Source organism: Salvelinus namaycush, unplaced genomic scaffold, assembly GCF_016432855.1.
Source record: "Salvelinus namaycush isolate Seneca unplaced genomic scaffold, SaNama_1.0 Scaffold112, whole genome shotgun sequence".
NCBI lineage: Eukaryota > Metazoa > Chordata > Actinopteri > Salmoniformes > Salmonidae > Salvelinus > Salvelinus namaycush.
The window spans coordinates 222,400-247,110 of record NW_024057809.1 but is presented as its reverse complement, the minus strand read 5'-3'; positions in this window follow the sequence as shown (position 1 = coordinate 247,110).

Sequence of the window (24,711 nt, the reverse complement as noted above, 5' to 3'; positions counted from 1 at the left end):
TATTCCAGTTTGGACCTGTCTCTTCTTTCCCAAGATACTTTTCATTCTTCTGTTTGGTATGAAACTCCACAAGGTGTGTGTACATCTCAGTCAGAGTCTTGGGCATCTCTTCTCTCTTATGTTTCAGCATGTGTTCAAGGACTATTGCAGAAATCCAACAGAAGACTGGAATGTGGCACATGATGTGGAGGCTCCTTGATGTCTTTATGTGTGAGACGATTCTGCTGGCCAGGTCCTCATCATTGAATCTCTTCCTGAAGTACTCCTCCTTCTGTGGGTCATTGAACCCTCGTACCTCTGTTACCTGGTCAACACAGACTGAAGGGATCTTATTGGTTGCTGCAGGTCGGGTAGTTATCCAGAGGAGAGCAGAGGGAAGCAGATTTCCCTTGATGAGATTTGTCAGCAGAACATCCACTGAGGTTGACTCTGTGACATCCCAACAGATCTTGTTCTTCTGGAAGTCTAGGGGCAGTCGGCACTCATCCAGACCATCAAAGATGAACAGAACTTTGTACTTGTCGTAGTTGGAGATTCCTGATTGTTTGGTTTCCATTGAGAAGTGATTGAGAAGTTTAATGAAAGTGTGTTTGTCCCCTTTCATCAAATTCAGCTCCCGAAACGGGAATGAAAATACAAATTGGACATCCTGATTTGCTTTTCCTTCAGCCCAATCCAGAATGAACTTCTGCACAGAGACTGTTTTTCCAATGCCAGCAACTCCCTTTGTCAGCACAGTTCTGATAGGTTTGTCTTGTCCAGTTAAGGGTGTGAAGATGTCGTTACATTTGATTGCAGTCTCTGGTCTTGCTTGTTTCCTGGTTGTTGTCTCAATCTGTCTCAGCTCATGTTCATTATTGACCTCTCCTGTTCCACCCTCTGTGATGTAGAGCTCTGTGTAGATCTTATTGAGAAGTGTTGGGTTTCCTTGTTTAGCGATCCCCTCAAATACACATTGAAACTTCTTCTTTAAATTAGATTTGAGTTCACGTTGGCAAATCACAGCAAGCTCATCTGAATGAAGAAATGTTTTTATGTTTTAATGCCTACAGTATTGTAGGACTGTTATAAAGTTTTAAATTGCAATACTTTATTCTGTTAACTGACTGTATAAATGTGTAAATGTTTTCATAATGCATTACAGACTGGTGTGACTGATTATATTATTATTGGTATTATTGATGGTATTATTAATGTTGTCTCTCTCTCTAAATTAATCACCACAACACATCCCTGCTGCTACTTGATGAGGTCACTAGGTGTTGTGCTAAGGCTAGAGGTCGACCGATTAATCGGAATGTTTTCATAACGAAAATCTGTATTTTTTGACATTTTTGCAGATGTTTTTCTATTTTTTTTTTTACACCTTTATTTAGCTAGGCAAGTCAGTTAAGAACACATTCTTATTTTCAATGACGGCCTAGAAACGGTGGGTTAACTGCCTCGTTCAGGGGCAGAATGACAGATTTTCACCTTGTCAGCTCGGGGGATCCAATCTTGCAACCTTACAACTAGTCCAACGCAATAACGACCTGCCTCTCTCTCGTTGCACTCCACAAGGAGACTGCCTGTTACGCAGTAAGCCAAGGTAAGTTGCTAGCTAGCATTAAACTTATCTTATAAAAAACAATCAATCAACCATAACCACTAGTTAACTACACATGGTTGATGATATTACTAGATATTATCTAGCGTGTCCTGCTAGATAATATATATAATCTGACTGAGCATACAGGCATACAAGTATCTAAGTATCTGACTGAGCGATGGTAGGCAGAAGCAGGCGCGTAAACATTCATTCAAACAGCACTTTCGTGCGTTTTGCCAGCAGCTCTTCGTTGTGCGTCAAGCATTGCGCTGTTTATGACTTCAAGCCTATCAACTCCCGAGATGAGGCTGGTGTAACCGAAGTGAAATGGCTGGCTAGTTAACGCGCGCTAATAGCGTTTCAAACGTCACTCGCTCTGAGACTTGGAGTGGTTGTTCCCCTTGCTCTGCATGGGTAACGCTGCTTCAAGGGTGGCTGTTGTCGTTGTGTTCCTGGTTCAAGCCCAGGGAGGAGCGAGGAGAGGCACGGAAGCTATACTGTTACACTGGCAATACTAAAGTGCCTATAAGAACATCCAATAGTCAAAGGTTAATGAAATACAAATGGTATAGAGGGAAATAGTCCTATAATTCCTATAATAACTACAACCTAAAACTTCTTGTCTGGGAATATTGAAGACTCATGTTAAAAGGAACCACCAGCTTTCATATGTTCTCATGTTCTGAGCAAGGAACTTAAACGTTAGCTTTCTTACATGGCACATATTGCACTTTTACTTTCTTCTCCAACACTTTGTTTTTGCAATATTTCAACCAAATTGAACATGTTTCATTATTTACTTGAGGCAAGATTGATTTTTATTGATGTATTATATTAAGTTAAAATAAGTGTTCATTCAGTATTGTTGTAATTGTCATTATTACAAATACATTTTTTTTTTTTTTTTTTTTTTAAATTTTTTTTTTTTAAATTGGCCGATTAATCGGTATCGGCTTTTTTGGTCGTCCAATAATCGGTATCGGTATCTGCGTTGAAAAATCATAATCGGTCGACCTCTAGTTAAGGCTGCTACAATATCATTGAGTTACACAGCTACTTTAGCTGTACTTTAGCTACAGCTTTTAAATGTTATAAAACAGCATTCAACATGAGGCAGACAGATCTTACATTTCTCCAGTGTGTCAGCAAGCTCCTTCTGGTTCATTTTCCTCAGGACGTGCAGTGTGATCTTCAGAGCCCCCTCTCTGGCACTGCTCTCCTGCTTCTCATCTTCAGTGTCCACCACTTCCTTATCCTGCTTCTGACTCTCAAAGCCTTCTGGGAGTTCTGGACTAAGAATCCTCTTGAACATCTTCAGCTCCTTCTTCACAAATGTCATAATTTTCTCTTCAAGCAACTGAAATAAATCAAGTAAATAAGTTAAGCAAGAGACAAAATGCTTTCTCATTAACACATTAATGAATGATTGACAGATCAACTTTACTTGAGGTAAACAAAAACAAATGTACATAACAGGACCACATACTCTGAATATGGAGGCCAGGTCTGTTTGATGACTCTGGGAAGACTGACCACTGAGAATCTCTAACTCTGATCTCTCCTGTTGGTTTCTGTGGACAAAACATGAGATTACTCCTCATCCAAGGTGCACACACACACACACACACACACACACACACACACACACACACACACACACACACACACACACACACACACACACACACACACACACACACACACACACACACAGGGAGGGAATGTTGCGTTTGTTTAATATTGTTTCAGAACTATGAAAATGGACAAAAGGATTAGCCTATGGATTATGAAAACAACAAAAAGAAATGGGAAAATGGGAGAGGAGAAATGACTAGAGACAGTGTTGTTTAACTCACTGACCATGACCCATGAGTTCTTCTTACCTTTGTTCAGTAGAAAAGTCTCCCTCTCTAAAGTTTATAGGTTGAAACATAGACTTGTCACTCTTCATGGACACACAGCTGGGTACAGGGGAGGCTGTTCTCTCCTGCTTGATTGGGCTTCAACACAACAGAGACAAACATTACATCTCTCATCTACTCTGAGCTCAGATGGGGAAACATCAGAAGAGTTTCATTCCAAAAAGCTATATATCCATTTTCAGAAATGTTCGTAAATTAGCTTTTTTTGATTAAAGAAGTTATGTTTATGTTAAGTTATGTTTTTTTGCTAAATGAGGAGATGGCACGTGGGTACCTGCTTCTATAAACCAATGAGGAGATGGCACGTGGATACCTGCTTCTATAACCAATGAGGAGATGGCACGTGGGTACCTGCTTCTATAACCAATGAGGAGATGGCACGTGGGTACCTGCTTCTATTAACCAATGAGGAGAAGCGCGAACTGCGTCACAAATAGATCTGACTTCTAGACGCTCGTTGGCGCGTGCGAGCAGTGTCATTTTTAATAACGAAATTAATTTAGCGACGCGAGCGTTGTAGTCAGCCTGTTAGCCCCGCTAAAAGGCTGGTGTCGTTACTCTGCCTTCTCCGGGGGCATGTTGAGGTAAATTTACTAACCGGGAGGGTTGAATTATGTAATTTATTGGTGGGCTGGAAGACGCACTCTCGAGGTAGTTTACTCACAATATCAGATATTAAGATGTTTTTTTATAATGAATGTTTACTGAGGTTGAGGCTCTGACTAGTGATTATTTACCCGGTGTTCAATACCTGCTATTGAGGCGCCCTGAAAATAATATTCAAAAGATTGGTCCATGGACACAGAGGGGTTAAACACTAAAGTTACCGTCCATCTAGTGAAGAGAGGAGAACCGGACAGAGGTAGCCAGCATCCGTCAACGAGAGAGGGAGGATAGGATAACTAGGATGCTGCTGGTAGAGTAGCTAGCTAGCTTACCTAGCTGTACCGTCTAGCTAGCAGGTCGTTCGTCTGTCCCTCGTCTCGATGATGAATCCGGTGAACCACAAAATGAAACAAGGATAGAGAGTGAAAAGGATCTGGCTACACTCATACTGTCCCTGACCGTAAAGAAAAAAGCAAATTGAACACTGAATTTCGGTGTCTCAACACTGTAGTGAACTCCGTCGTTATTCCCCAAGATCTCCTCAGACAACTCTGCGCGTAACCGGACAATATGCTTGGCGCCACACCGAACGGGGACGCGGACAGATCTGTACGGGGACGCGGACATTTCCAGGACGCGGACATGAGCAGTGCAACACAATCAACTAAATCCAGTCTTTACATTAGTAGTATTCATTTTTTATTAAACAAACATTCTATGTTTTTTTATAACAACATGTTGAGAACTGGGCCCATATCGCCAAAGTGTCTCAGAGTAGAAAATTGGTCGTATAAGTGCTGAGAATAAAGACATTTTACACTTATGGGTATAAATTAAAGCTATGCATGAAGTCTCTAGTCCCATCTAGTCGGCAGATATTTAGGACACCTGGTGAGCTGTCCTAAGTAGTTAAGAGTTCACAGCAGGTGTCTTGATAATACTATTGAATAATGCAGTTAGTCAGTGGTTCCTGAGCCACATGTAATTGCTTTGTAGTATATAAAAATGTTTTGATATTTCTACATGATCAATCCATAAATAATATAGACCTACATGCAACAGTGTGTCTTGTGCTTTTGACAATGATTTATGTATAATATTTATGTATAACAAGTGATGCCATGTATGTCTCTCAAGCATTTTGTCTTAATTTTGGCAGATTAACTCATGTTTATTTCTGAAGATTAACTCAGGTTTTCACCCAGCGGCTAAGGAGTTGGAGCTGTGGCAGGAGTTGGACCTGTGGCTGAAAGGTGGCTGGTTTGAATCCCGGGTCCGGGCGCTGGAAAAAACAGGCGGAATTGATCTGACCACTGGAGGCCTGCTACATCCTCAAAACATGAACCTTTCATTGATCAGAACTCTAGAGGTTCTTCTTCACTGAACCCAAAAATATATATACCTTTTATTGGTTCCATATATTAAGGAAGTGATAGAAGCCTTTTGGGTTCTATAAGGAACCTTCTTTTCTAAGAGTGTATAATAAACACGTTTTTCTTTTGATTATTTAATTATCTACATCATGTTATTTCAAGTTCTCCCTTTGGAGCGCAGATTCACGTTGTTAAATAATAATCTTAAATTGGGCATGGCTATAAATTGGGCAATTGAAGGTATCTAGGGCATAATATGTGTTTGATGAAAATGAACATTGTATGCAACGTTGTAGGCAACATTATTGGCAAGGGACTTGATGCCTACTATGCCAAAGCTATTTAGAGTTGTTAAACGGGTGTGAATAGTGTGTTGATATAACGGTAATATTGTAAAATTCTGCTTGTAACAACAATCAGAATTGGTAAAACAATATGCATTCCATTATATTAGGCAATAATTAAGAGCAGGCAAAGTGGTCGTGTCATGTGAAAATTCTATCAAATGTCTTACATTGCAACGAGTACAGTCAGGGTGCCGCGGAACCCCTGCAGTACCTCTACAGACCCCGGATTGAGAACCCATGCAGTACCTCCACAGACCCCGGATTGAGAACCCCTGCAGTACCTCCACAGACCCCGGATTGAGAACCCGTGCAGTACCTCCACAGACCCCGGATTGAGAACCCCTGATTTAGCAGAAGCTCTTATCCAGAGTGATTTACAGTAAGTGCATTCATCTTAAGATAGCTATTTATTTTGGAAATTAACTTAATTAATTATTCATAAAATTGTCATCTCACCTCTTAGCTTTGGTGTCATGTCCCCCAGAGAGATGCATTTTAGAGGCAGGGCCCCCCTCCTCTCTCTCCCCAGAGAGACTCATTTTAGAGCACTGACCCCTAAACAGAGATCCAGCATGTTAGTTGTGGTTAACACAGTGACAACTAAACAGAGATCCAGCATGTTAGTTGTGGGTCAACTAATTCTTGATTGGCCATTGTTCTTATTTATTCATTATCTCATTGAGAAATAAAACATTTACTAACAGACATAAAAACAGTCAGGTGATTTAAAGCAATCACATGAATATGTAGTTGTGACATCTCTTCTCCATGGTAACTGTTAAGGTAGTTATAGACAGTGCAGCAACACAAGGCCATGACTCACACTTATTTGCATTAATTAAAAGTAAGATATTTATTGTCTTTCAATCTGTTCTTTTCTAAACGTATCTGAGAACGTAGACAGAAGGGCTAAAATGGGCATGAATGATCTGAGGGGGAAATCATTGATCCATTCAGAAAGGTTTTTTGCATCAAGTAAGAGATGTTAAATCATGTAAAGTAGGCTAGGTTATAATGTATAGTAGTGGGTTGTTAGTGATATGTAGATGTTATATTATGTAAAGTAGACTAGGTTATAATGTATAGTAGTGGGTTGTTAGTGATATGTTATATTATGTAATGTAGACTAGGTTATAATGTATAGTAGTGGGTTGTTAGTGATATGTAGATGTTATATTATGTAAAGTAGGCTAGGTTATAATGTATAATAGTGGGTTGTTAGTGATAAGTAGACTAGGTTATAATATATAGTAGTGGGTTGTTAGTGATATGTAGATGTTCTATTATGTAAAGTAGACTAGGTTATAATGTATAATAGCAGTTTGTTAGTGATATGTAGATGTTATATTATGTAAAGTAGGCTAGGTTATAATGTATAGTAGTGGGTTGTTAGTGATATACAGATCAAGGTCTATACCTCGGCTATAACCTACATATCATAGATGACCAGTCTAAACCTGTTCAGGTCAGTTCACATAATGTTATAGTCCTACCAGTAGCAGGACAGAGAATGTACTGTATATAACCTACATATCATAGATGACCAGCCTAAACCTGTTCAGGTCAGTTCACATAATGTTATAGTCCTACCAGTAGCAGGACAGAGAATGTACTGTATATAACCTACATATCATAGATGACCAGCCTAAACCTGTTCAGATCAGTTCACATAATGTTATAGTCCTACCAGTAGCAAGACAGAGCATGTACTGTATATAACCTAATGTATAGCCTAGGCCAGATAGTTTTCACATTTCCAACAGAGACCATCAGGTTGGTCGGCATGATTAGTGATCATACTGTAGCTCAAACCTACTGTGACTGTTGAATGTCTGACGACGACCTAACTTTATAATAGTTCGTAGCGAACCTACCAGAATCTGCCCGTCTTTCGATCAAATCAACACATTTATCCGTCTTCTAATAAAGACGTGCTCTAAACCCAGAGGCGCAACATCGCGAGACTTCAGGGAACGCTTCACCCCTTTATATAACAATAGTGACCAGAGGGGGGCGCTAACAGTCAGTTGCATGCGACAGCAGTAAATCATGACATTGTACCGAATCTTGCTTCAGTTTTTTTTTATTATAGTCCTTCTTCAAGACATCTCTCTTACATTATTTTAGCTAAACATATAATTTACTCGAAACCAAGTTTAGCTGTGTTTTTTTCCTCCAACATGTGAATTACTGTCGGCCTTTAATACTTGTTAACAGGCCTACAAACCTAAACGTTTTTAATTTGAGAATGTTCATTTGTATGCCTCAAATATTAAACTGTCTTAACATATTTGATGATTAGTTGAATCAGGTGTGTAAATGCTGGTAAGAACAAAAGGATTGAGAAACCCTGAGATAAACATAAAACCATATAATTGAAAAGCTCCTCCACCATCTTTACCAGACGTTTTACTGATAACATGTCGGCCTACTGATTAGTTTCCACTTTGAAAACTGCTGTCTGTCAGCAACTCAGCTCAAGTAGCAGTTCTACTAACTAGTAATATCTCATTACAGATATTCATTATCTTACTCTGTTCATTAGAATTAATTATTTTTCAGAAATACTTACTTTATTTTTCGATAATCTCCATATAGTTTTTTATGCTCTGTCGTCTCAAAATGGATCCTGTACAAAAGAACAACTTTACTTTCTGTTTCAGCTCAGCCGCCTCCCCAGTCAATGTGCAGGGGTACCAGGTAGTTGAGGTAATAATGAGACTATAAGGAGTACCAGTACTGAGTCAATGTGCAGGGTACCAGGTAGTTGAGGTAATAATGAGACTATAAGGCACAGGTGTCAAACTCATTCCACGGGGGGCCGAGTGTCTGCGGGTTTTCGTTCCTCCCTTGTACTTGATTGATGAATTAACATCACTAATTAGTTAGTAACTCCCCACACCTGGTTGTCTAGGGCTTTATTGAAAGGAAAAACCAAAAACCTGCAGACACTAGGCCCTCCGTGGAATGAGTTTGACACCCCTGCTATAAGGAGTACCAGTACTGAGTCAATGTGCAGGGGTACCAGGTAGTTGAGGTAATAATGAGACTATAAGGAGTACCAGTACTGAGTCAATGTGCAGGGGTACCAGGTAGTTGAGGTAATAATGAGACTATAAGGAGTACCAGTACTGAGTCAATGTGCAGGGGTACCAGGTAGTTGAGGTAATAATGAGGCTATAAGGAGTACCAGTACTGAGTCAATGTGCAGGGGTACCAGGTAGTTGAGGTAATAATGAGACTATAAGGAGTACCAGTACTGAGTCAATGTGCAGGGTACCAGGTAGTTGAGGTAATAATGAGACTATAAGGAGTACCAGCACTGAGTCAATGTGCAGGGTACCAGGTAGTTGAGGTAATAATGAGACTATAAGGAGAACCAGTACTGAGTCAATGTGCAGGGGTACCAGATTACATATCCTCATCCAGGGAGTACACACACACACACACACACACACACACACACACACACACACACACACACACACACACACACACACACACACACAGGGAGGGAATGTTGTGTTTGTTTAATATTGTTTTAGGACTATGGAAATAAACAAAAGGATTAGCCTATGGATTATGAAAACAACCAAAATAAATGGGAAAATGGGAGAGGAGAAATGACTAGAGACAGTGTTGTTTAACTCACTGACCATGACCCATGAGTTCTTCTTACCTTTGTTCAGTAGAAAAGTCTCCCTCTCTAAAGTTTATAGGCTGCATCATAGACTTGTCACTCTTCATGGACACACAGCTGGGTACAGGGGAGGCTGGTCTCTCCTGCTTGATTGGACTTCAACACAACAGAGACAAACATTACATCTCTCATCTACTCTGAGCTCAGATGGGGAAACATAACAAGAGTTTCATTCCAAAACGCTATATATCACTTTTCAGAAATGTTGGTAAATTCGATTTTATTGTTTGAAGAAATTATGAAAGAGATTGGTGATTTTTCACTAGCTAATCATGGCATGGGGTTGTTCTATGACAGACATTTTTTTTTTTTTTAACTATCACTTGATGGCTTCATTTCAGAGAGACAAATAATCATGTTTTTTTTGCAAAATGCTGTATATCTGCCTCATTCTCAGTGAAATCAGTAGTACTGCTAGGTTTTACACAGTAATAATATATATCTGCCTCACTTTCAGAGAAATCAGTAGTACTGCTAGGTTTTACACAGTAATAATATATATCTGTCTCACTCTCAGAGAAATCAGTAGTACTGCTAGGTTTTACACAGTAATAATATATATCTGCCTCACTCTCAGTGAAATCAGTGGTACTGCTAGGTTTTATACAGTAGTAATATATATCTGCCTCATTCTCAGTGAAATCAGTAGTACTGCTAGGTTTTATACAGTAGTAATATATATCTGCCTCATTCTCAGTGAAATCAGTGGTACTGCTAGGTTTTACACAGTAATAATATATATCTGCCTCAGTCTCAGAGAAATCAGTGGTACTGCTAGGTTTTACACAGTAATAATATATATCTGCCTCATTCTCAGAGAAATCAGTAGTACTGCTAGGTTTTACACAGTAATGATATATATCTGCCTCACTCTCAGAGAAATCAGTAGTACTGCTAGGTTTTACACAGTAATAATATATATCTGCCTCACTTTCAGAGAAATCAGTAGTACTGCTAGGTTTTATACAGTAATAATATATATGTCTGCCTCATTCTCAGAGAAATCAGTAGTACTGCTAGGTTTTACACAGTAATAATATATATCTGCCTCACTCTCAGAGAAATCAGTAGTACTGCTATGTTTTACACAGTAATAATATATATCTGCCTCACTCTCAGAGAAATCAGTAGTACTGCTAGGTTTTACACAGTAATAATATATATCTGCCTCACTCTCAGAGAAATCAGTAGTACTGCTAGGTTTTACACAGTAATAATATATATCTGCCTCACTCTCAGAGAAATCAGTAGTACTGCTAGGTTTTATAAAGTAATAATATATATGTCTGCCTCACTCTCAGAGAAATCAGTAGTACTGCTAGGTTTTACACAGTAATAATATATATCTGCCTCACTCTCAGAGAAATCAGTAGTACTGCTAGGTTTTACACAGTAATAATATATATCTGCCTCACTTTCAGAGAAATCAGTAGTACTGCTAGGTTTTATACAGTAATAATATATATGTCTGCCTCATTCTCAGAGAAATCAGTAGTACTGCTAGGTTTTACACAGTAATAATATATATCTGCCTCACTCTCAGAGAAATCAGTAGTACTGCTAGGTTTTACACAGTAATAATATATATCTGCCTCACTCTCAGAGAAATCAGTAGTACTGCTAGGTTTTACACAGTAATAATATATATCTGCCTCACTCTCAGAGAAATCAGTAGTACTGCTAGGTTTTATAAAGTAATAATATATATGTCTGCCTCATTCTCAGAGAAATCAGTAGTACTGCTAGGTTTTACACAGTAATAATATATATGTCTGCCTCATTCTCAGAGAAATCAGTAGTACTGCTAGGTTTTACACAGTAATAATATATATCTGCCTCACTCTCAGAGAAATCAGTAGTACTGCTAGGTTTTACACAGTAATAATATATATCTGCCTCACTCTCAGAGAAATCAGTAGTACTGCTAGGTTTTATAAAGTAATAATATATAATATAAAATAACTAGTATATGGTAATTGTAGCTGAATTACCTTTACAAAATAAAATAGATGATTATTATCACTGAATCACCTCTCCTAAAGTAACTAACTAGTATGACAGTAATGGTCTCTTCACATTACAACTCTAAATAAAATACATGATTATTATCACTGAATCACGTCTCCTAAAGTAACTAACTAGTATGACAGTAATGGTCTCTTCACATTACAACTCTAAATAAAATAGAAAAGATGAGTATTATAACCACCTCTTCAAAACCAACATAACATTAAGTAATGATCTCTGCATTACCTCCCAATATATAATGGATGATTAGCGATGAACCACCTCTTCAAAACAAAAATAACATTAAGTAATGATCTCTGCATTACCTCCCAATATATAATGGATGATTAACACTGAACCACCTCTTCAAAACCATCATAACATTAAGTAATGATCTCTGCATTACCTCCCAATACATAATGGATGATTAACACTGAACCACCTCTTCAAAACCAACATAACATTAAGTAATGATCGCTGCATTACCTCCCAATATATAATGGATGATTAACACTGAACCACCTCTTCAAAACCAACATAACATTAAGTAATGATCTCTGCATTACCTCCCAATATAATGGAAGATCAATGATGAACCACCTCTTCAAAACCAACATAACATTAACTAATGATCGCTGCATTACCTCCCAATATATAATGGATGATTAACACTGAACCACCTCTTCAAAACCAAAATAACATTAAGTAATGATCTCTGCATTACCTCCCAATATATAATGGATGATTAATGATGAACCACCTCTTCAAAACCAAAATAACATTAAGTAATGATCTCTGCATTACCTCCCAATATATAATGGATGATTAACGATGAACCACCTCTTCAAAACCAACATAACATTAAGTAATGATCGCTGCATTACCTCCCAATATATAATGGATGATTATCACTGAACCACCTCTTCAAAACCAACATAACATTAAGTAATGATCGCTGCATTACCTCCCAATATATAATGGATGATTAACACTGAACCACCTCTTCAAAACCAAAATAACATTAAGTAATGATCTCTGCATTACCTCCCAATATATAATGGAGGATTAACACTGAACCACCTCTTCAAAACCAACATAACATTAAGTAATGATCGCTGCATTACCTCCCAATATATAATGGATGATTAACACTGAACCACCTCTTCAAAACCAACATAACATTAAGTAATGATCTCTGCATTACCTCCCAATACATAATGGATGATTAACACTGCACCACCTCTTCAAAACCAACATAACATTAAGTAATGATCGCTGCATTACCTCCAATATATAATGGATGATTAACGATGAACCACCTCTTCAAAACCAAAATAACTAGTACTGGTAATAGTCACCCGTATTACACACCCAAAATAAAATAGATGATCATTACTGAATCACCTCTCAAAATAAAAACTAATTTTCAATAATGGTCACCTGCATTATTACCCAAAATTTACATTAAAATCATCAATCATTCATTTCATTCATCCTATATTGACAACATGCATTTCACCAATAGTCCGTTACGTACTTTCTCCAAACTAAGATCCGACTATATCATAGTCAACGTGTATGTCTATCATTTAGATTGAGTGAGGTGCCACTTACTTGTTAGAGGGAAACCACACCAGTAAATGCCATTTAATTAGACTTAGATTAAAACTTCTTGCCACTAGGGGGGTGCCATTTCGACATAGTACAAATTCGTTTCCAAATTAAACTGCCTCGTACTCAATTCTTGCTCGTACAATATGCATATTATTATTACTATTGGATAGAAAACACTCTCTAGTTTCTAAAACCGTTTGAATTATATCTGTGGGTGAAACAGAACTCGACTTAGAGCAATTTTCCTATGTGTATGTCAGAATGCAGAATTTTGCTGGCTGTTCTGAGACCTGTGTATTAAACAGAAACTACTAGAGGAGAGGCCAGAAACCCTTTTTGCAGACCTCTACAAAAACGGTGACGTGAGTAATCTCATCTTCCTCACTGACCAGCCAAATGCAGGCAGGCAGAGCAGCAATAAGGAGCTGACCACACTAAGAGAGGAGCTGCAGGAGAGAAAGAGAGCAGAGGACAGGCTGCAGGAGCAGATAGATCACCACCCTATGACCTGCCCAAGAACTCCACCATTCTCACACTACATCCACCCAAGTGGCATGACACAAATTCTATCTTAAATGATAAACAAATCACATTTGCAAAATAAGAGTTTACTTTAATTGAAAAATCAAATTTTTCTTGGATTGTGAGTGTTTGTCTCATTTTGAAAGGTAAAGAAAAGATTTTTTAAAATTATGAAGTCTTTTTACGTTGCATGTTGTAATTTACAAGGATTGAAGTCCTCTGCTTTTGGGCTAAAGAGCAGAAACCCAGACTTCCTGAAAGAAATTGATGATGTTGATATTGTAGTACTACAGGAAACATGGTGCAGAGGTGATGTTTCAACTGGCTGTCCACTAGGTTATAGGGAGATAATCCTACCATCCACTAAATTAAAAGGAATCAGACAGGGCAGAGACTCAGGGGGAATGCTAATATGGTATAAATCTGAACTAATTAATTCAATCGAATTGATCAAAACAGGAGAATTCTTTATCTGGTTAAAAATCAACAAGGAGGCTATCTTGACAGATAAAAACGTCTTCCTCTGTGCCACATACATTCCCCCCTCAGTCACCCTACTTCAATGAAGAGAGCTTCTCCATTCTAGAGGGGGAGATTAGTCACTTTCAGGCCCAAGGCAACGTACTGGTCTGTGGAGACCTGAATGCTAGAACAGCAGAAGAACAAGACACTATTAACAGTCATGGGGATAAACACCTACCAGGAAGCAATAACCTTTCCCTCCCCACATACCCCACAGAAACAACTATGACAAAGTGAAAAACAAAAACGGAGTACAGCTCCTGAGGCTCTGTCGAACACTGGGTCTGTACATAGTCAATGGCAGGCTGAGAGGAGACTCTTTTGGTAGGTACACCTACAGCTCATCCCTTGGCAGCAGCACTGTAGACTACTTCCTCACCGACCTCAACCCAGAGTCTCTCAGAGCCTTCACAGTCAGCCCACTAACACCTCTCTCAGACCACAGTAAAATCACAGTGTATCTGAGAAGAGCAGAACCCAACCATGAAGCATCACGGCCCAATAAATTACATGGTACTAAACAAGCCTATAGATGGAGTGCAAACAGTACAGACATCTACCAAAAAGCAATTAGTAGCCAAAAAATACAATCTCTCCTGGACAACTTTTTAGCCTTAACATTCTCCTTCAGCAATGAAGGTGTAAATTTGGCCGTTAGGAACATAAACTTTATATTTGACAAATTAGCCTCCTTGGCTAATCTAAAGAAGCATAAGAGCAAACCAAAAATAACAGATAATGAAAAATGGTTTGATAATGATTGCAAAAATCTAAGAAAGTAATTGAGAAATATATCTAATCAAAAACACAGAGAACCAGACAACAAAAATATACACCTTCAATATGGGGAAACACTGAAGCAATACAAACACACCCTAAGAACAAAAAAGGAACAGCACATTAGAAATCAGCTGGTTGGAATTGAGGAATCCATAGAATCAGACCACTTCTGGGAGAATTGGAATAAATTAAACAAACCTCATCATGAGGAATTGGCTATCCAAAATGGGGATATGTGGAGAAATCACTTTGCAAACCTCTACAGCAATATAACAAAGAGCCCAGAACAAAAAGATATACAAGAAAAATTACAAATCCTTGAATTAGCAGTCAAAGACTATCAGAATCCTGTGGATACCCCAATTACAGAAGAAGAATTATTGGAAAAACTATGCAATCTCCAACCCAAAAAGGCCTGTGGTGCTGATGGTATTTTAAATGAAATGATCAAATATACAGACCACAAATTCAAATTGGCTATACTCAAACTCTTCAACATTATCCTCACTGCAGGTATTTTCCCCGATATTTGGAACCAGGGATTGATCACACCAATCTATAAAAATGGAGACAAATTTGACCCAAATAATTACAGAGGAATTTGCGTTAACAGCAACTTGGGAAAAATTCTCTGCGGTATTATAAATAGCAGACTACATCATTTCCTTGACGAACACAACGTCCTGAGCAGAAGCCAGATTGGATTTCTAAAAAATTATCGTACAACAGACCACATTTACACCCTCCACACTCTAATTGATAAACAAGTTAACCAAAACAAAGGCAAAATCTACTCGTGTTTTGTAGATTTCAAGAAAGCATTTGATTCAATTTGGCACGAAGGTCTTTTTTATAAACTAATAGAAAGTGGTATTGGAGGGAAAACATATGATTTTATTAAATCAATGTACACTAAAAACAAATGTGCGGTTAAAATTGGCAACAAGCAAACAGACTTCTTCTCTCAGGGGCGGGGAGTGAAACAGGGCTGCCCAATAAGTCCAACATTATTTAACATCTACATTAATGAATTGGCAAAAACATTAGAAGAATCGGCAGCACCTGGTATCACCCTACACAACACTGAAATCAAGTGTCTGCTGTACGCAGATGACCTGGTGCTGCTGTCTCCCACTAAAGAGGGGTTACAGCAGCACCTAGACCGTCTTCACAGGTTCTGTCAGACCTGGGCTCTGACCGTTAACCTAAAAAAAAAAATATATAATGATATTCCAAAAAAGGTCGGGAAATAAGGATGACAAATATAAATTCTATTTGGACACAGTTCTATTAGAACACACCAAAAACTACACATATCTAGGACTAAATATCAGCAACACAGGTAGCTTTCACATGGCTGTGAATGAGCTGAGAGACAAAGCAAGAAGAGCATTCTATGCCAGTGAAGTATGGGGTCCACTCTCTAATAATGAATTTACTAAATGGGACAAACATCCAACTGAAATATTGCATGCAGAGTTTTGCAAGACTGTATTGCAAGTACAAAGAAAAACTCCAAATAACGCATGTAGGGCAGAATTGGGCCAATACCCCCTCCTCATTCGAATAGAAAAAAGAGCCATCAAATTTTACAACCATCTAAAAACAAGTGACCCTAAAACATTCCATCACACAGCTCTACAATGTCAAGAGATGAAACCAGAGAAGAGTCCCCTCAGCCAGCTGGTTCTGAGGCTCAGTTCACCAACCCAAACCAACCCCATAGAGCCTCGGGACAGCCCTCAGAAAATCTGGCCCAACCAAATCATCACAAAACAAAAAGAAAAATATATAACCTATTGGAAAGACACCACAAAAAATCAAAGTAAACTTCAATGCTATTTGGCTCTAAACAGACAGTACATGGTGGCAGACTATCTGACCACTGTGACTGATAGAAAACTGAGGAAAACATTGACTAGGTACAGACTCAGTGAGCACAGTCTGGCTATAGAGACCGGTCGTCACAGACAAACCTGGCTGCCCAGAGAGGACAGGCTGTGCTCACTCTGCTCCAAGGGAGAGGTAGAGACAGAGGTGCATTTCCTACTACACTGTGACAAATACTCAGACCTAAGAGCATATTTCTTTCCCAAAATTATAACTCAATACAAAGACTTTGAAACTATAAAAGATGAAGAAAAAATCAAATATTTATTGGGTGAAAAGCCAAAATGTGCAGTTTTGGCAGCCAAATATGTGTCCTCCTGCCACAACCTGAGGGACAGCCAGTGAAAAATGCAAAGTAATGTTGATAATATTTCCCATTTGTTTTGTCTTTCATACCAGGTCATATGTCTTCAAGTAATATTGACACTGGTCTACTTTAATGTATTGTTGTTCTGATTAATATTGTTGTTGTAGTTGTTGTTAATGGTAATTCCATGTCCACTACTACTATTATTATTACTGTTGGTCCCACCATTTATTTATATATAAATATATATATATTTTGTATATATATACATATATATTTTATTTTTATTTTTCGATATGTATACTTTGACAATGTAAGTAATAATGAACTTGCCATGTCAATAAAGTCAATTGAATTGAATTGAGAGAGCAGAGAGTAGAGAGAGAGCAGGGAAAGAGCAGAGAGAGAGAGCAGAGAGAGAGCAAGAGAGCAGAGAGAGCAGAGAGTAGAGAGCAGAGAGAGAGCAGAGAGCAAAGAGAGAGCAGAGATAGAGAGAGCAGAGAGAGAGAGTGTAGAGAGAGCAGAGAGAGCGAGCAGAGAGAGCGAGCAGAGAGAGAGAGAGCAATAGAGAGAGGCAGAGAGAGCAGAGAGAGAGCAAGAGAGCAGAGAGAGCAGAGAGAGGGGGCAGTTAGAGACCAGAGAGAGAGATAGCAGAGAGAGAGAGATAGCAGAGAGAGAGAGCAGAGAGAGTGAGGGAGAGAGAGCAGAGAGAGCAGAGAGAGGCAGAGAGAGAGAGCAGAGAGAGCTGAGATTGCAGAGAGAGAGAGCAGAGACAGCAGAGAGCAGAGCGAGAACAGAGAGAGGATAGAGCAGTGAGAGCAGAGAGAGAGCAGAGAGAGCGAGAAGAGCAGAGAGAGCAGAGCAGAGAGAAATATCAGATAGAGCAGAGAGAGAGCAGAGAGAGAGAGAGCAGAGAGAGCAGAAAGAGCAGAGAGAGAGCAAGAGAGCAGAGAGAGAGATAGACAGAGAGCAGAGAGAGAGCAGAGAGAGAGATAGACAGCCGAGAGAGAGCAGAGAGAGAGAGCAGAGAGTAGAGAGCAGAGAGAGAGAGCAGAAAGCAGAGAGAGAGCGAGAGCAGAGAGAGAGAGAGCAGAGAGAGCAGAGAGAGAGATATAGCAGAGAGAGAGAGAGCAGAGAGAGGGAGAGAGCAGAAAGAGCAGAGAGCAGAGAGAGAGCAAGAGAGCAGAGAGAGCAAGAGAGAGAGCAGAGAGAGAGACAGCCGAGAGAGAGCAGAGAGAGAGAGAGCAGAGAGAGAGAGCAGAAAGCAAAGAGAGAGCGAGAGCAGAGAGAGAGATAAAGCAGAGAGATAGAGCAGAGAGAGAGGGAGAGCAAAGATCAGGGAGCAGAGAGAGAGCAGAGAGAGCATAGAGCAGAGAGAGCGCAGAGAGAGCGCGAGAGAGAGTGCAGAGAGAGAGCAGAGAGAACAGAGCAGAGAGCAGAGAGAGCGAGCAGAGAGAGAGAGAGCAAGAGAGAGAGCGAGCAGAGAGAGAGTAGAGAGAGAGAGGCAGAGAGAGAGAGCAGAGATAGGGAGAGAGCAGAGAGAGAGCAAGAGAACAGAGACAGCCGAGAGAGAGCAGAGAGAGAGAGAGCAGAGTGAGAGCAGAGAGTAGAGAGCAGAGACAGAGCGAGAGCAGAGAGAGAAGAGAGATAGAGCAAAGAGAGATCAGAGAGAGAGAGAGCAGAGAGATAGAGCAGAGAGAGAGCAAAGATCAGAGAGCAGAGAGAACAGAGCAGAGAGCAGAGAGAGCGAGCAGAGAGAGAGAGAGCAAGAGAGAGAGCGAGCAGAGAGAGAGGCAGAGAGAGAGAGCAGATAGAGCAAGAGAGCAGAGAGAGAGCAAGAGAGCAGAGAGAGAGACAGCCGAGAGAGAGCAAAGAGCAGAGAGAGAACAGAGCGAGAGAGCAGAGAGAGAGCAGAGAGAGCAGAAAGAGAGCAGAGAGAGCAGAGAGAGAAGAGAGTAGAGAGAGAGCAGAGAGTGTGTAAAATCTCTCTGATGATGACATCACAGGGTTCCTCTCCTAGAAGACAGATCACCATGTTGCTATAGTGACCCTGCATCACAACACTCTGTTGTACAATTTGTTTAATTCAATTCCACATATTTAATTGTTTTGTATTTCATTTCATGTTTGTTTCATGTTTCAACCAGTCGCAGGTTAACGTCAACCTGACAGAGGAAACGTAACATCAATAACCAAACTGTTTTCACAATTAACATGCTTTTCTTGTTTCAAATATGTTTTATTATGAAAAGTACAATATATCCTTGTAAACTTGTACAACTATGGAGCGTATGTCCATATATAATTATACAATTTGTTATTCAACATAAAAGACAACAAATTATCACATTGGTATTTTAACGGTGTTATTGTCACAATTATAGGAAGACACGCATGTGTGTGTGTCCAGTGTGTGTGTGTGTGTGTGAGTGTCCAGTGTGTGTGTGTGAGTGTCCAGTGTGTGTGTGTGTGTTCAGTGTGTGAGTGTGTGTCCAGTGTGTGAGTGTGTGTGTGTCCAGTCTGTGTGTGTCTGTCCAGTGTGTGTGTGTGTGTGTGTGTGTGTGTGTGTGTGTGTGTGTGTGTGTGTGTGTGTGTGTGTGTGTGTGTGTGTGTGTCAGGTTATTATTTCAGGGACACTAAGGAGTCAACTTCATAAACCCTAAACCCTGGATAGAGGGGCTCAGTGAATGTGGAGGTGAATGTGATCAGGTGGGTCAGTGTGTCAGAGGAGGCTCTATAGAAGGACAGAGTGCCGGCTGGCCAGTCCAGATACACTCCTACTCTGTGGGAGCTGGAGGGGCGGACGTCTATGGTAGTCCGATTATTATTGTGCCTGGCAGAGTAACTGTTGTCATAGCAGAACAGACACCAGGACTTGTCATTGTATCCAAGACAACAGTCCTTAACCCCTCCTCTTCCTCTCCTGCTGATTCCTTTATATGTCACTCCTATAACAGCCCCTCTCCCACTCCACTCTACCTCCCAGTAACAGCGCCCAGTCAGACCCTCTCTACACAGCACCTGTCCCCAGTCCTCAAATCTCTCTGGGTGATCAGGATACGGCTGCTCCTCTCTCCTACATGTCACCTTTCTGTTCTCCTCAGACAGAGAGAGGCGTCTGTTTACTGTGTTTAGGTCCAGTGTGAGATCACAGACATCTGATGGATGAAACCAGACACAATATTAGAAATCATCATCATTCACATTAGAATGTTAACTCACTTTTCACTAATTCATTTAATGTAGATGTTTCTAGGTTTCAAAAGGGGAAGTTAAGGTAACTTGAGACTTGTTGAATGATCATATGTTATACTGTATGGTAATATAAAACACACTTATTCCCATTAATTACACACACACACACACACACACACACACACACACACACACACACACACACACACACACACACACACACACACACACACACACACACACACACACACACACACAGTCAAATCAACTCTTTGTAAACTTTGGTGTCCCTGATTTCTGCTTCTGTAGAACTACAGCTGATATTTAATATGACCAAGTAAGTAATGATGGTGGTCTTTGACTTTGACTTAACTTGAATTAAGACTTATTCTTAGTCATATTCTTCACAGCAGTCAACACTCACATTTTCTAAGCCCAGGTTTCATTCTGTTCTCTCCACCATGTTCCACACTGTAGCGGTAAGCAGAAGAACAGACAGTCATTGAGGGATACACATGAACTCACACACACACACACACACACTGGACACACACACACACACACACACACACACACACACACACACACACACACACACACACACACACACACACACACACACACACACTGACACACTGACACACTGACACAGTCAGCATATAACTTTGTCCAAGTGGTGGTGAGAATGTTTGTCTTAACTAGCCTGATAAGTCAAACATGTCTGATATGAACATTGACATAAACCCTCTACATACTTGAGTTTCTCCAGTCTGCAGTGTGGATCCTCCAGTCCAGCAGAGAGCAGTCTGACTCCTGAGTCTCCTGGGTGATTGTAGCTCAGGTCCAGCTCTCTCAGGTGTGAGGGGTTTGACCTCAGAGCTGAGACCAGAGAAGCACAGCCTTCCTCTGTGACTAGACAGCCTGACAGCCTGCAAAGAGTCAAATCATATTAAAATCACACTGCTATTCTTTGGTGGTGAAAATAGAGGCAGTATATTTTTTCAACATATTCAGATATATCAGTGTCCTGAAACCTGCCATATCTATTCATAAATGGATGTTTCATTATTTGAAATGACAAATTATCAAAGTATTGCTTGGAGAGAGAAAAATGTATAGTACAAATATTTGAGTACTGACCAGATCAGTGTAAAAAGCAGTATCAGTCAAAAGACAGACAGTGAGGTATCAGATTTAGATTGTATTGAGTATACAGTCCACACCATATCTATTTTGACAGTGAAGCTAACATTTTAAATGTGTCTCTATACTCCAACATTTTGGATTTCAGATCAAATGTTTTATATGAGGTGACAGTATATAATGTCACCTTTAATTTGAGGATATTTTAATACATATCTGTTTCACCATTTAGAAATAAAAGCACTTTATGTATCTAGTCCCCCTATTTGAAGAAGTCATAAGTATTCTGACCAATTCACTTATAGTGTATTAAAGTAGTCAAAAGTTTAGTATTTGGTCCCATATTCCTTGAACGCAATGACTTCATCAAGCCTGTGACTGCCATGATTGAGAAAAAATCATGAATGAATCATGAATAATAATGAGTGAGAGAGTTACAGAGGCTACAACAAAACATGCTAACCTCTCACCATTACCAATAACAGAGGCTAAAACAAAACATGCTAACCTCTCACCATTACCAATAACAGAGACTACAACAAAACATGCTAACCTCTCACCATTACCAATAACAGAGACTACAACAAAACATGCTAACCTCTTACCATTATCAATAACAGAGGCTACAACAAAACATGCTAACCTCTCACCATTACCAATAACAGAGACTACAACAAAACATGCTAACCTCTCACCATTACCAATACCAGAGGCTACAACAAAACATGCTAACCTCTTACCATTATCAATAACAGAGGCTACAACAAAACATGCTAACCTCTCACCATTACCAATAACAGAAGCTACAACAAAACATGCTAACCTCTCACCATTACCAATAACAGAGGCGACAACAAAACATGCTAACCTCTCACCATTACCAATAACAGAGGCTACAACAAAACATGCTAACCTCTCACCATTACCAATAACAGAGGCTACAACAAAACATGCTAACCTCTCACCATTACCAAAAACAGAGGCTACAACAAAACATGCTAACCTCTCACCATTACCAATACCAGAGGCGACAACAAAACATGCTAACCTCTCACCATTACCAATAACAGAGGCTACAACAAAACATGCTATCCTTTTACATTTTTACTAACGACATGCCACTTTGAGTAAGGCCAGTGTGTCTATGTATGTGGATGACTCAACACGTCAGCGACTGAAATGACTGCAACACTTAACCTCTCATAATGTCTGGAACAGAGTGAATGAAATGGAACACATGGAAACCACGTGTTTGATACCATTCCACTTATTCCCCTCCAGCCATTACAAGCCTCTCCTCCACAATTAACAAAGAGCTGCAGTTAGTTTCAGAGTGGGTGGCAAGGAATAAGTTAGCCCTAAATATTTATAAAACTAAAAACATTGTATTTGGGACAAATCACTCACTAAAACTTAAACCTCAATTAAATATTGTAATAACTCATGTGGAAATTTAGCAAGTTGAGATGACTAAACTGCTTGAAGTAACCCTGGATTGTAAACTGTCATGGTCAAAACATATTGATACAACAGTAGCTAAGATGGGGAGAAGTCTGTCCATAATAAAGCACTGCTCTGCCTTCTTAACAACACTATCAACAAGGCATGTCCTACAGGCCCTAGTTTCTACCTTCTTAACAACACTATCAACAAGGCAGGTCCTACAGGCCCTAGTTTCTACCTTCTTAACAACACTATCAACAAGGCAGGTCCTACAGGCCCTAGTTTCTACCTTTTTAACAACACTATCAACAAGGCAGGTCCTACAGGCCCTAGTTTCTACCTTCTTAACAGCACTATCAACAAGGCAGGTCCTACAGGCCCTAGTTTCTACCTTCTTAACACCACTATCAACAAGGCAGGTCCTACAGGCCCTAATTTCTACCTTCTTAACAACACTATCAACAAGGCAGGTCCTACAGGCCCTAGTTTCTACCTTCTTAACAACACTATCAACAAGGCAGGTCCTACAGGCCCTAGTTTCTACCTTCTTAACAACACTATCAACAAGGCATGTCCTACAGGCCCTAGTTTCTACCTTCTTAACAACACTATCAACAAGGCAGGTCCTACAGGCCCTAGTTTCTACCTTTTTAACAACACTATCAATAAGGCAGGTCCTACAGGCCCTAGTTTCTACCTTCTTAACAACACTATCAACAAGGCAGGTCCTACAGGCCCTAGTTTCTACATTCTTAACAACACTATCAACAAGGCAGGTCCTACAGGCCCTAGTTTCTACCTTCTTAACAACACTATCAACAAGGCAGGTCCTACAGGCCCTAGTTTCTACCTTTTTAACAACACTATCAATAAGGCAGGTCCTACAGGCCCTAGTTTCTACATTCTTAACAACACTATCAACAAGGCAGGTCCTACAGGCCCTAGTTTCTACCTTTTTAACAACACTATCAACAAGGCAGGCCCTACAGGCCCTAGTTTCTACCTTCTTAACAACACTATCAACAAGGCAGGTCCTACAGGCCCTAGTTTCTACCTTTTTAACAACACTATCAATAAGGCAGGTCCTACAGGCCCTAGTTTCTACATTCTTAACAACACTATCAACAAGGCAGGTCCTACAGGCCCTAGTTTCTACCTTTTTAACAACACTATCAACAAGGCAGGTCCTACAGGCCCTAGTTTCTACCTTCTTAACAACATTATCAACAAGGCAGGTCCTACAAGCCCTAGTTTCTACCTTCTTAACAACACTATCAACAAGGCAGGTCCTACAGGCCCTAGTTTCTACCTTCTTAACAACACTATCAACAAGGCAGGTCCTACAGGCCCTAGTTTCTACCTTCTTAACAACACTATCAACAAGGCAGGTACTACAGGCCCTAGTCTCTACCTTCTTAACAGCACTATCAACAAGGCAGGTCCTACAGGCCCTAGTTTCTACCTTCTTAACAGCACTATCAACAAGGCAGGTCCTACAGGCCCTGGTTTTATCGCATCTTGACTACTGTTCAGTCGTGTGGTCAGGTGCCACAAAAAAGGATTTAGGAAAGTTGCAATTGGCTCAGAACAGGGCAGCACGGATGGCCCTTGGATGGACACAGAGAGCTAACATTAATAATATGCATCTCAATCTCTCCTGGCTGAAAGTGGAGCAGAGATTGACTTCATCACTACCAGTATTTGTAAAATGTGCTGACATTCTGAATGTACCGAGCTGTCTTTTAAAAAAAC